This window comes from Schistocerca gregaria, chromosome 4 (genome assembly GCF_023897955.1).
Source record: "Schistocerca gregaria isolate iqSchGreg1 chromosome 4, iqSchGreg1.2, whole genome shotgun sequence".
Lineage (NCBI taxonomy): Eukaryota > Metazoa > Arthropoda > Insecta > Orthoptera > Acrididae > Schistocerca > Schistocerca gregaria.
The window spans coordinates 226,099,927-226,112,447 of NC_064923.1; the positions used below are offsets into that span (position 1 = coordinate 226,099,927).

At 43.5% G+C, this 12,521-nt stretch overlaps 1 protein-coding gene and 1 pseudogene across 1 annotated transcript in view; both read right to left on the reverse strand.

The window, feature by feature from the left end:
- The window catches only part of LOC126267664 (clavesin-1-like), a 70,686-nt gene that overhangs the window by 29,996 nt on the left and 28,169 nt on the right, over nucleotides 1-12,521 (reverse strand). The window lies entirely within an intron of this gene.
- On the reverse strand, nucleotides 6,268-6,384 carry LOC126268308 (5S ribosomal RNA; annotated as a pseudogene).

The window sequence follows — 12,521 nt, forward strand, 5'->3', positions numbered from 1 at the left end:
CAATCGCCGATGAAACACAAAGCAGACAGGACAACGGTTTGATGGGAGGACTCGAAATTTGTACTCGATATACTCGTGTTTGAGAAAATGAAGTCCTTGTGATATCAAGTAAATGCCACCCTCGAACACAGCAGTTCTTGGACATCATATTTTCAGGTGTTCTGGGTCTATGACAGGTGAAGAGTAGCAGTTCCCATTCAGATAAATAAAAATTACTCTGTAGAGCATATTAACACGATCTTCTGATGAACTTATAAACGTACAGTCACTCGACTTTACCGACACACTGAAGGAGAAAATATCTTAGTCATACGTATGTCGGTAAAGGTTTGTTTTCATGTAGGACTGTTTTCTAGAGCTCTTCATAATACACTCATCGTGGGAAGTACACAGAAAGAGAAAGTACAGTTTTACCAAGTGAAACACCTTATTACTTAGCTGTTCAAAATCTCCAGTTGCACTTCAACAGTTGTAGAATAATTCACGTCAGTTCATAAGGGCTGACTGGAAATTTGCTATCTGATCCCGTGTGAACAATTCTGCGTCCCTGAACAGAGTATTCTCAATAGACCAAGGCTTGATACAGTGTTGAATAAATCACTTGCACCAGCGTATACATGCAGAAAATTTAGCTGCAGATAGTGTTACGTACGCTGTAAACGGTCAGGAAGCAGAAATTTCCTATGTCTTACTCCTCAAACAGCAATGTGGGTAATATTACTTGTTGCAGCTACTTGTCTTACATCGACATAGATTCTCGTCAACAGCATCAGTGTTTACATCTTTTAGTTGCAGAGTCTTAGTCGAAGCAGTATTAAATATCCCATGCTTCAGGATGACATGAAGAGCTTCAAATGTGCTTTTATCGGTACATCCCACTTCTGCCAATATCTCCAGATACTAAACCTGTATGACACGGTCATTACCGTAAGAAAACCCATATACAAGGAAATTCCAAAGAAACTGGTAAAGGCATGCGTATTCAGATACAGAGTTATGTGAACAGGCAGAATACGGCGCTGCGATCGGCAACGCCTATGTAAGATAGGAGTCTGGCGCAATTGTTAGATCGGTTACTACTGTTACAACGGCAGGTTATCAAGATACAGTGACTTTCAACGTCGTGTTATAGTCGGCGCACGATCGCTGGGGCACAGAATCACCGACGTAGCTATGAAGTGGGGATTATCCCGTAGAACCACTTCACTAGTGTACCGTGAATGTCAGTAATCTGGTAAAACATCAAATCTCCGACATCGCTACGGGCGGGAAAAGATCATGCATGAACGGGACCAAAAAAAACTGAAGAGAATCGTCCAGCGCTAAAGAAGTGCAACCATTAGGCAAACTGCTGCAGGTTTCAGTACTGGGCCACCAACTAACCATTCAAGGAAGCATCATTGATATGGGGTTTCGGAGCCGAAGACCCACTCGTGTACCCTGGATGACTGTTCAAAACAAAGCTTTACGTCTGACCTGGACCCATCAACACCGACGTTGGACTGTCGATGACAGGGCACACGCTGCCCGGTCGGACGAGCCTCGTTTCAAATTGTATCGAGCGGATGGACCTGTACGGGTACGGAGGAAACCTCATGAATCCATGTACCCTGCATGTCAACAGGGGAATGTTCAAGCTGCTGGAGTCTCTGTAATGGTGTGGGGCTCATGCACTTAAAGTGCTATGGGACACCTGATGACGTCTGGATACGCTCTGACAGGTGGCACGTATGTAAGCATCCTGTCTCATCAGCTTTATCTAATCATGTCCATTGCGCATTCCGACGGGTTTGAACTATTCCAGCAGGACAATGCGATAGCACAAACCTCCAGTAAATACTAAATAGACCCATGTGAGATTTTTCGGGAAGACTGGATTATACAGATAACTGTGCAAGTTCTGTAACATAGGAAATAACAAAGGTCTAACTCTTTCTATAGCTGTCTTTTCATGCATTGCCACATTTCAGAATGAACAATCAAATTAAGTTATGATGCAGCACTTAAACGGTATATTTTCGTAACACACTACGAGAACTTCTGCTATTTTTAGATTCATCACAACATGACAAACGAATCAAAACGTTAGATAACATTACTGAGAGACAGCGATGAGACAAGTAGATAAAATTAGGAAGAAACATCCCGATCGCACAAACATTTTTTTAAAAAAATGACCGACTTCGCTCTGTAGCAGTAGACCATCTTCAGATAATGCACTGTGAAGATAAAAACTGGTACTGCTGATTTACATAGGGTAGTATGGAAATATTAAAAAGAATATATGTTAAAATGATATATCATTACCCATCCGGCCGATGACGACGACACTTGGAACAACTGACCCTATACGCAAAACTGCTGCTAATGGCTGAATAGTAACACGTTAAATACAGGGAAAGAAGGCAAACGTGAGCAGCATGAAGTCAGTGTCAGCCAATGGGAAGCGATTTACACGTCGTATGATAAGATTTAAACATCCATTTTTAAAAATGTACGTAAATTCAATTCTAAACAGCTAGAAAACGGGAATTACTGAAGAACACCCTATAGCATCCTAGAGGTTAAAACCAGTTTAATATCATTAAATAATAAGCCATTGTGATAGTCTAAAGTGTAATCCAGAACGCTGTCTGGAGCAATAGCATTACGAAGACGCTCTTTCCGTAGCAACTGCTATTAAGTCATCAATTATAGACCCATAACAGATTAAAATAAAAGAAGCACCTACGTAACCATTAAATACACCAGTATTAATATTAGCATAATCGTTTTATTATAGTACATCAGAGTAATAAGGCAAACTAGAAGCTGTTTGTTACATGAACGCCATCTTGTGGCATCGGTTAGAGTGCCTAACGAGGACGTTTCCATGGATACATCGTCGTACAAATGACTATCTTGTGCCAAAGATATATTCAATGGACACCGCGTGTTGCCTCGACCACAGTGGTCCATAGTGATCGTCAAAGATGAAAGAGAATGGTGTGGCTTACAGAAGTGGTGCCAATGTGCTGAAGTTTTGTAGCCAATAGCAAGACGTTGGTCGATGTTTCCAACAAAAAGACAAGTTGATTAAATCTAACCTGGAGCAGAAATTGGAAGTCACAAAAGTCGAAGTATAAAATTACACTAGAATCTTATAAACAATAACCTAAAAATAGAATATAAAGTTATAATCATTATTTGATATAGTGATAATATTTAGGAAACCTGTACCTTACAGAGAAGAGATAATTACTTCTAAAATAACGAGGTGCTTTTGTCAGATTTGTTATCTTCTACTGTTACACAACGGGAACTTGGGGCAGACTGTATTCCTTTCACTTCCTCTGGACTCGTACGATGTTGTTGCCTCATAGAAGTAACGTTGCAGGTTACATTACCACTGTAACATATCAAAGTGATTGTTGCACCACCAAACGTAAGCATTACAGAGCGAGAGGTAATACGGTGTGGTCTGTTAGTCAGCGGGATTATGTCACGTGCTGGGCATGTCAGGTACTGGGAGAGGTGTCAGCTCCTGGAGAAAACAGCATTCCTTTCATTCGCTCTGTGACGTTGTTGCATCATTAAAGTAAGCATTACAGAGAGAGAGAGAGAGGAAATTTACTGTGGTGTACAAATCAGAAAGATGACGTTAGCAGCTGGGGACGTCAGCTACAGGGAGAGGTGTCAGCTACTGAGAAAAAATGTGTTTCTTTCATTCTGTCTGTGATATATTATAATGTTGCATTCTCATTTAAGTAAGCATTAAAGGCGTTACATAAGGAGGAAATATTTACCTTTGTGTATACAATATCAGAAAGACGATATGGTTGACTCTTGATGTCAGCTGCTTGGGGAGGTATAGGCAGTCCCATTATAATGTATTATAATATTGTTGTTGCTTTGTTACAGTAAACGTTACAGAGAGAGAGGAAATTTACTGTGATATATCAGTGTATTAATGAAATAGATGAAATTTACTATTTATGATGATGAGGTACAAGTGGAAATACTGTACGTAATTTTTTGATTCCGTGCACACACTTGTGACATGAAAATTAATGACAAGGCAGTACAGCATTTGCAGATGAGAAACGGTATGCGTTTTGTGCGTCTGTGTGTGTGTGTGTGTGTGTGTGTGTGTGTGTGTGTGTGTGTGTGTGTGCTGTGCTGTGCTGTGCTGTACATAAGCAGACCATACATAAGATAACATAACATTTCAGTTTTTTGGTATTGTGTTACTGATTTTGCAGTACATCACCGTATGGTAGTGATGAGGTAAGAAGTGAGCAGGTTTCTCCGCAAAATAGAGATGAAAGCGATATATAGAATACACTCATAAGGAGGAGGGACAGAAGTGTAGTGAATCTGTTAAGACATCAAAGAATAATTTCGATGAAAGTAGAGGAAGCTCTAGAGGGTAAAGAATGTAGAGGAAGATAGAAATTGGAATAAATCCAGAAAATAACTGAGAATGTAGGTTGCACGCACTACCAAAAAAATACTGCTTTTCGTGAGCGTTTCTAGGTAATAGAATATATGAGTTAAGGCGATTTCTCGAGACTGAATTGTGTAGTGGTGTCCGTTTGTGGACCATGCGTATGTAAAGTGCGGGGCACTGTTAAGCAGCAATGTTTCAGTTTCACTAGCAAGTATTTGGGCCACTCACAGCTGCAGAGATAGAGTACGAACACGATATGGTGAATGACACGTCACACACATATTTCAGGTACTCTATCATACTCTAAAACAACCATGGTGCCTGCATTCATCATCGTGTGGAAATAAACGCTTTCGTAGGTATTCCGGTTATCTATTAATTCGTTCACTCCTTTCGCAATCTTCTATTTTTTGTGCCTTTGTCGCAAATCGGCGCAGAGTCAACGTGGATATCTCCGGATTCGCTTTGTTAACTTAAGGGCTGGCCAAATGCTCTTCCTGTCACCACCCCGTTACACTCCCGTGATGGGATACGGCTGTCACAGCTGTTTGCATGTACAAGTGGTCGAAAGTTTTCTAAATGTTTGCGAATCGTATAACTGAGGCAGGAGTTGGATACTAATGCTTCTTTCACCGAGTGGGATGTGGGAAACCGACTAAAATTCACATCGGGGCTAGCAGGCATAATCTGGAGGATTCGATCCGGGGTCAGTACACCTCCCCGTCCCAGAGGTGGCGCTTTAACACGCACAGATGGCTGAACGGGTTGGCGTTTGTCCATCCTTTGCTGAAACTTCCAGTCACTTTCCCATAGAACGATGCTATCAAATTTGTCTATTGGTAGACTATTAGTGGAGATAGGACGAGAGAGACGTTTCCCCCTCCCCCACCCCCCACCAGAGATCATTGCGTAGGAATGGGCAAAGAAATAGGTCGTCCAGTTTTCAGTCATCATCCATATAATTACGGCAAGCGGTTAGGCATAACACAAACTTTTAGGGCACTATTTGTTTTTTACTTTTTACTCATTCACTTTTTCTTTTTTGCTATACTATATACTATATGGTCACTTGTTCATCGTATCTCACACACTGCATTTGAATATGACCTTTGTAACCTGAAACCACAAAAAAGTGACTGGATCAAAAAATAAAAAAGTAATACCTTACAATAAGTTAATCACCGTTCCCGCAGACGGAATGTCGTGTTTTCGCAAACTCATAAATCTAGACTGGGCTTTAAACGTCGTTCTCTCAGTGTCTTAACCGTTGCGCCGTCTCGATCTATATTTTTATGATTTTTCGCTATGTGGTTTAATAATTCTAAAGACTCATTGGTGAACATATGACTGTTACTTAGCTTATGTTTCTGTCACAGTTGGTACTTACTTGCGTCGGCAAGATTCAACAATTCTGCCGCAATGTTCACTTTGATAATGGCGACGCTATTCACTACGATTATTGCAGTTCCCAAAACATTTCTAGGACTACCTCAACTACTTCACCTACCGATGGTCCTGTTTACACAAGTTAGGCCATGTGAGCTTTTCATCCATAGATTGTTTAGAGAGATAGAAATACCTCGAGCTCCAGTTCGTGTATTATGGAAGGGTGAGAGCGACAATCCAAGGAGAGAGAGCACTCCGTCTTCAGGCAACAAGTGGCCCATCGGGACCATCCGACCGCCGTGTCATCCTCAGTTGAGGATGCGGATAGGAGGGGCGTGTGGTCAGCACACCGCTCTCCCGGTCGTTATGATGGTTTTCTTTGACCGGAGCCGCTACTATTCGGTCGAGTAGCTCCTCAATTGGCATCACAAGGCTGAGTGCACCCCGAAAAATGGCAACAGCGCATGGCGGCTGGATGGTCACCCATCCAAGTGCCGGCCACGCCCGACAGCGCTTAACTTCGGTGATCTCACGGGAACCGGTGTATCCGCTGTGGCAAGGCCGTTGCCCAAGGAGGCAGAGGACACAACTAAATTCAAAGTTTAACGCAAACACTTAAACACTTAACACCGATAAAGAAATCTTTTTCGGTCCCTTACATCTTGCAACATGTTACTTGTTTTTCCTCAAACTGCATAACATCTGGAACAAGAGGACCTATTAGTACAGCAGTTTATTTATCTTCATAAATAAATTTTATTATGTTAAACCTGAAATAAGTGATAATGATTTGGTAATCAGGAGGCGCTTAACGTATTATGCGATGCGTTCTCGCAGGTTGTTCCGGACTTACTTCGTGACGACTTTGAATAGTGCATAGTGTGCGTAGAATGTTCAGTAGCTTAGCCTGTAGATCGCCTGATACAAGTTACACTAAGTTGGTGTCACTGCATTTATAATTTGTGGACGTCGAGTTTTAAAACAAAACACTGCTGAAGGCGCTAGACTCACCGCACTTAACGTGTTCAGCAGCGGCCTCGAACTTGCTCCCTCCTGAGCCACAAAAATGTAGACTGCAGGCTCTCTGTTAGCAAAACAAAAGACTGCATTAGCTTACGCCACAGGTCACACGTGATCGCGAAAGCTGCAAATATTCTTATGATGCAGGTGGCGCCTTCGTCATCGCACTGGGAGCATGTAGCAGGTGATGTAACGTAGTATGTGAGGAAAAGAAGTTTTCTGATCTTCTTGCTGCAAAAAGTGCAGTACGCAAATGGAGCAATGCTACATAAAATCGAAAAGTTAATTTTTCGGTAGAATTTCTCTTTTTCGTTTAAAATATTGAAAACCACCTCTTTCGGATCTGAGCGTTTCCTTCGAGAAATGATACGTCTCATTCGATTTTGAGCCATTCGTAATTCGCACACAAAACTGTTCACATCATAGCTTGATGATTAATATCTTTTCTATGCTGCGCCGATTAAGAAGGTATGTGAGATTATTCCAGTGATCGTAACATCGATTCACATTTAAAGAGAACTTGGTAGTATGAGCCGACTTATCAGTAGCGTGTTACACTTTCTCTTGTGTGCATACTTGCATCTGTTCGGTGGGGAAGTGTATCATAAATCCTGGGCACCCTCTCCTTAGACACACGACTGTTGTAACTCCTCCCTGACGTCCTGAATAGGGGTACCGAGACGGAGTTAATGTCCGAGCTGGTCCTCAAATGTTCTGTCGCCGACAGATTGAGTAGCAGCCCCTCTACATCGTACTTATTTATATGGGACATTACAGCAGTGATTAGACGTGCAGTATATGTCACTCGCAAGACAGATGGCGTCAGATTGTTCGAGTGTATGTAATTTCTATGCGATATGATAGAGGTCACTAGCTGTCCGACACTGTTTGATCTGCAGTCAAAATACTGTCAATTTTAGCTGCTGTTCTGTTGGTTTAATTTATAATTGTTTATTTATTACTACTACTATTATGCTTAGTTATGAGAGTTAATGAACATGTGAATGTAAAATAACGCTTTATGTTAAGTTTTTGTGCTATACTTTGAGGAAATTGGTCACGTGAGGAAATTCCGAGAAAGACGTGTTCGTTAGTCATTCGTACGGGGGAATTCGTTATAAGCTATTTCGTCATATAATGGCAGTGGAAAAATGAGATTACGATTTCGGAAAGGTAATTTTGTTAAGAGGGAATTAGATTTATGTTCGTGGGTTTTCTAAACTTATTTAGAGCAATTTACTGTTCCCATTCAGTGACAAATTTTGATTCAGTCGGTATATACGTGCGGGACTGAGCGGATTGAATGACTGACTGCGAAGTTTCTCCGCCAATCCTAAATTAACATATTCGTCCTTTCTTTGGGAAACTAGAAACTTTTTTTGTGTAGAGAGAGGAAAGTCATGGCTTGGATCTCATAGTGATCAGACCTTCTGATATGTGCTCCGTTGAAAATTATTAATATTGCGAAATTACGGTACCAAAATGTTATGAGATGTGCCGTAAAGCGTGGAAGAGAGATCAAGTTAATGTAGGGCATGAAATTGTGAACTTTTTGGTGGCGTTTGAAGTAACTAAATTCAGAGTGGCGTGTTGCTTACTCGCGAACGTGCACATTGTGTTGTGTGAGACTGTTTAGAGCAACATTTGCTGGCCGCGCGGGGTAGCCGCCCGTTGTAGGGCGATTACTAACGGTCCGTGTGCCTCGCCCCGTCGGAGATTCGAGAGCTCCCTCGGGCGTGTGTGTGTGTGTGTGTGTGTGTGTGTTGTCCTTAGCGAAAGTTAGTTTAAGTTACATTAAGTAGTGCGTCATTTTATGAACCTATGACTTCAGCAGTTTGCTCCCATAAGCCCTTACCACAAACTCCAAATTTCCAACGTTTGAGAGAGCTATTCTAAAATAATCCGTAAGTACTAGGTCTACAACTTTGCTTCCGCCGTTTGATCTCGAAGTTAGTGGCTTTATAGTGAAAAAGTTACAAAAAAACTATGATTCGTAGTATTGCCATCGATGGCCATTACATTCTCTCATCTTTTGGATAGCATACGAATCCCGTGATGGAAGAACTGGGCCTCTTTTGTGGGGCTCTATGAATTGATACAATTTTGGACTTGTTCATATGATCGGAAGTGCTGATCAGCCACACTGTATGCCACTGATCGAAAAAAGTGGTAGTCAGACGAGCAACGTATTAAGAATACGGCGGGAGGGATAGGACTGCTCATTTCAACGTTTCTGTGTATATTTTGCGACATGGGGTCGAGCACTGTCCTGCTCCAAAATTATGTGTCTATCGCTGTACTGTGGCCGTATGTGTTTTAGTGCTGGGCTCGAACGCATCAGTTACTTTCGATAATGACATCATGTGTCTCTCTTCGTCTGTTTCAGTAGCTACGAGTACGTTCTGTCTTCCGCCGCAATGCTGGTCTTCGACATCAAACTCACCGTTCTAAAGGCGTTGAAAACATTCTCTGCACTAACTTACACTAATACACTCCTGGAAATGGAAAAAAAGAACACATTGACACCGGTGTGTCAGACCCACCATACTTGCTCCGGACACTGCGAGAGGGCTGTACAAGCAATGATCACACGCACGGCACAGCGGACACACCAGGAACCGCGGTGTTGGCCGTCGAATGGCGCTAGCTGCGCAGCATTTGTGCACCGCCGCCGTCAGTGTCGGCCAGTTTGCCGTGTCATACGGAGCTCCATCGCAGTCTTTAACACTGGTAGCATGCCTCGACAGCGTGGACGTGAACCGTATGTCCAGTTGACGGACTTTGAGCGAGGGCGTATAGTCGGCATGCGGGAGGCCGGGTGGACGTACCGCCGAATTGCTCAACACGTGGGGCGTGAGGTCTCCACAGTACATCGATGTTGTCACCAGTGGTCGGCGGAAGGTGCACGTGCCCGTCGACCTGGGACCGGACCGCAGCGACGCACGGATGCACGCCAAGACCGTAGGATCCTACGCACTGCCGTAGGAAACCGCACCGCCACTTCGCAGAAAATTAGGGACACTGTTGCTCCTGGGATATCGGCGAGGACCATTCGCAACCGTACTCATGAAGCTGGGCTACGGTCCCGCACACCGTTAGGCCGTCTTCCGCTCACGCCCCAACATCGTGCAGCCCGCCTCCATTGGTGTCGCGACAGGCGTGAATGGAGGGACGAATTGAGACGTGTCGTCTTCAGCGATGACAGTCGCTTCTGCCATGGTGCCAATGATGGCCGTATGCGTGTTTGGCGCCGTGCAGGTGAGCGCCACAATCAGGACTGCATACGACCGAGCCACACACGGCCAACACCCGTCATCATGATGTGGGGATCGATCTCCTACACTGGCCGTACACCTCTGGTGATCGTCGAGGGGACACTGAATAGTGCACGGTACATCCAAACCGTCATCGAACCCATCGTTCTACCATTCCTAGATCGGCAAGGGAACTTGCTGTTCCAACAGGACAATGCACGTCAGCATGTATCCCGTGCCACCCAACGTGCTCTAGAAGGTGTAAGTCAACTACCCTGGCCAGCAAGATCTCCGGATCTGTCCCCCATTGAGCATGTTTGGGACTGGATGAAGCGTCGTCTCACGCGGTCTGCACGTCCAGCACGAAGGCTGGTCCAACTGAGGCGCCAGGTGGAAATGGCATGGCAAGCCGTTCCACAGGACTACATCCAGCATCTCTACGATCGTCTCCATGGGAGAATAGCAGCCTGAATTGCTGCGAAAGGTGGATATACACTGTACTAGTGACGACATTGTGCATGCTCTGTTCCCTGTATCTATGTGCCTGTGGTTCTGTCAGTGTGATCATGTGATGTATCTGACCCCAGGAATGTGTCAATAAAGTTTCCCCTTCCTGGGACAATGAATTCACGGTGTTCTTATTTCAATTTCCAGGAGTGTAGTTCCCTCACCATTGGTCTTACCCAACATTTTAAGAGCCGCAGCAGCAGATATCTTCATGTTAAAGCATAAAATTAAAACTTCCCGCAAATGATGAGAAATGGATGCGTAATTTGTCGTACGTAATCGAGAATAACCTTATGATGCAATCAAAAATCGACTAATACTTTTATGGCATTGTGTTTACAGATGCCTAAGCTTGTGGTATCACACCTGTGACCAACCACCTGACCCCACTTGCCGCTACTGCAGTCTATTGCAAAACGGCGGAAGCTAAGGGGTAGACCTAATAACTTTTTTTTAGGAAAATATCATTGATAATCACCATGAACTGGGTACAGTTATGAATGATGTGTGCTTGCGGACTTTTCAGAGTTTTTAAAATTTGTAGTAAGTCTTCTTAGTGACTGGAATATGCAAGTTTATCGTAAGAGAGTGAAATAATATATTTATGTAACTATTCCTTCCACCAACAAAACAATTTTGAGCGACGTGTAGTTACTATGTGTACAACTGTTTTTTCTATAGATTTTTGTAGATGATAAATGAGTGTCGGTAACTTCAAGGAACGTGATTGTTGTAAGAGATTTAGCACTAGGTCAGTAGAACTTTATACATTTTTAAACGCACAGCGCCACCGAAAAATATGGTGAATTGTTAGCCACAGGAGTACATCGAGACACATGCTGTGTGTAGCCTAGCATTGTCGAGTTGCAAAATAGCGCAATCGTATTACTGTGTGAAAGTAACACTTGACGACGCAAAATTTCCATGACATACAGTTATACAATGAAGCGACAAAGGAACTGGTATAGGCACGCGTATTCAAATACAAAGATATGTAAACAGGCAAAATACGGCGCTGCGGTCTGCAACGCCTATATGAGAATAGTGACCGGTACAGTTTTTAGATCGGTTACTGCTGCTACGGTGGCAGTTTCAACGTGGTGTTAGAGTAGGCGCTCGAGCGATAGGACTCACCATCTCTGAAGTAGCGATGCAGTGGGGATTTTCCGGTAAGACCATTTCACGAGTATACCAGGAATCCAGTAAAACATCAAATCTCCGACATAGCAGGAACGGGACCAACGACGACTGAAGAGAATCGTTCAACGTGACACAAGTGCAACCCTTCCGCAAATTGATGCAGATTCCAGTGGTGGACCATCAACAAATGTCAGCGTGCGAACCATTCACTGATATATCACCGATATGGGCTTTCGGAGCCGAAGGCTCAATCGTGTACCAATGATGACTGCACGACACAAAGCATCAAGTCTCGCCTTGGCTCATCAATACCGACATTGGACTCTTAATGTCTGCAAACATGTTGCTTCTTCGGACGAGTCTCGCTACAAATTGAATCGAGTGGATGCACGTGTATTGGTATGGAGACCAACTCACGAATCCATGGACTCTACATGTCAGCAGTGGACTCTACAAGCTGGTGAAGGCTATGTAATTGTGTGGGGCGTATGCAGTTGGAGTGATATGAAACGACTCATACGTCAAGATACGATTGTGACAGGTGACAAATACGTAAGCATCCTGTCTGTCACCTGTATCCACTCATGCCCATTGTGAATTCCGACGGACTTGAGCAATTCCAGCAGGACAATGCGACACCCCAAAAGTCCAGCATTGCTACATTGTGGCTCCAGGAACACTCTTCTGAAGTTAAAAACTACCGCTGGTTACCAGTCTCCCTAGACATTAACATTACTGAGCTTACCTAGAATGCTTTAAAAAGTGCGATTAAAAAAAAAACACTC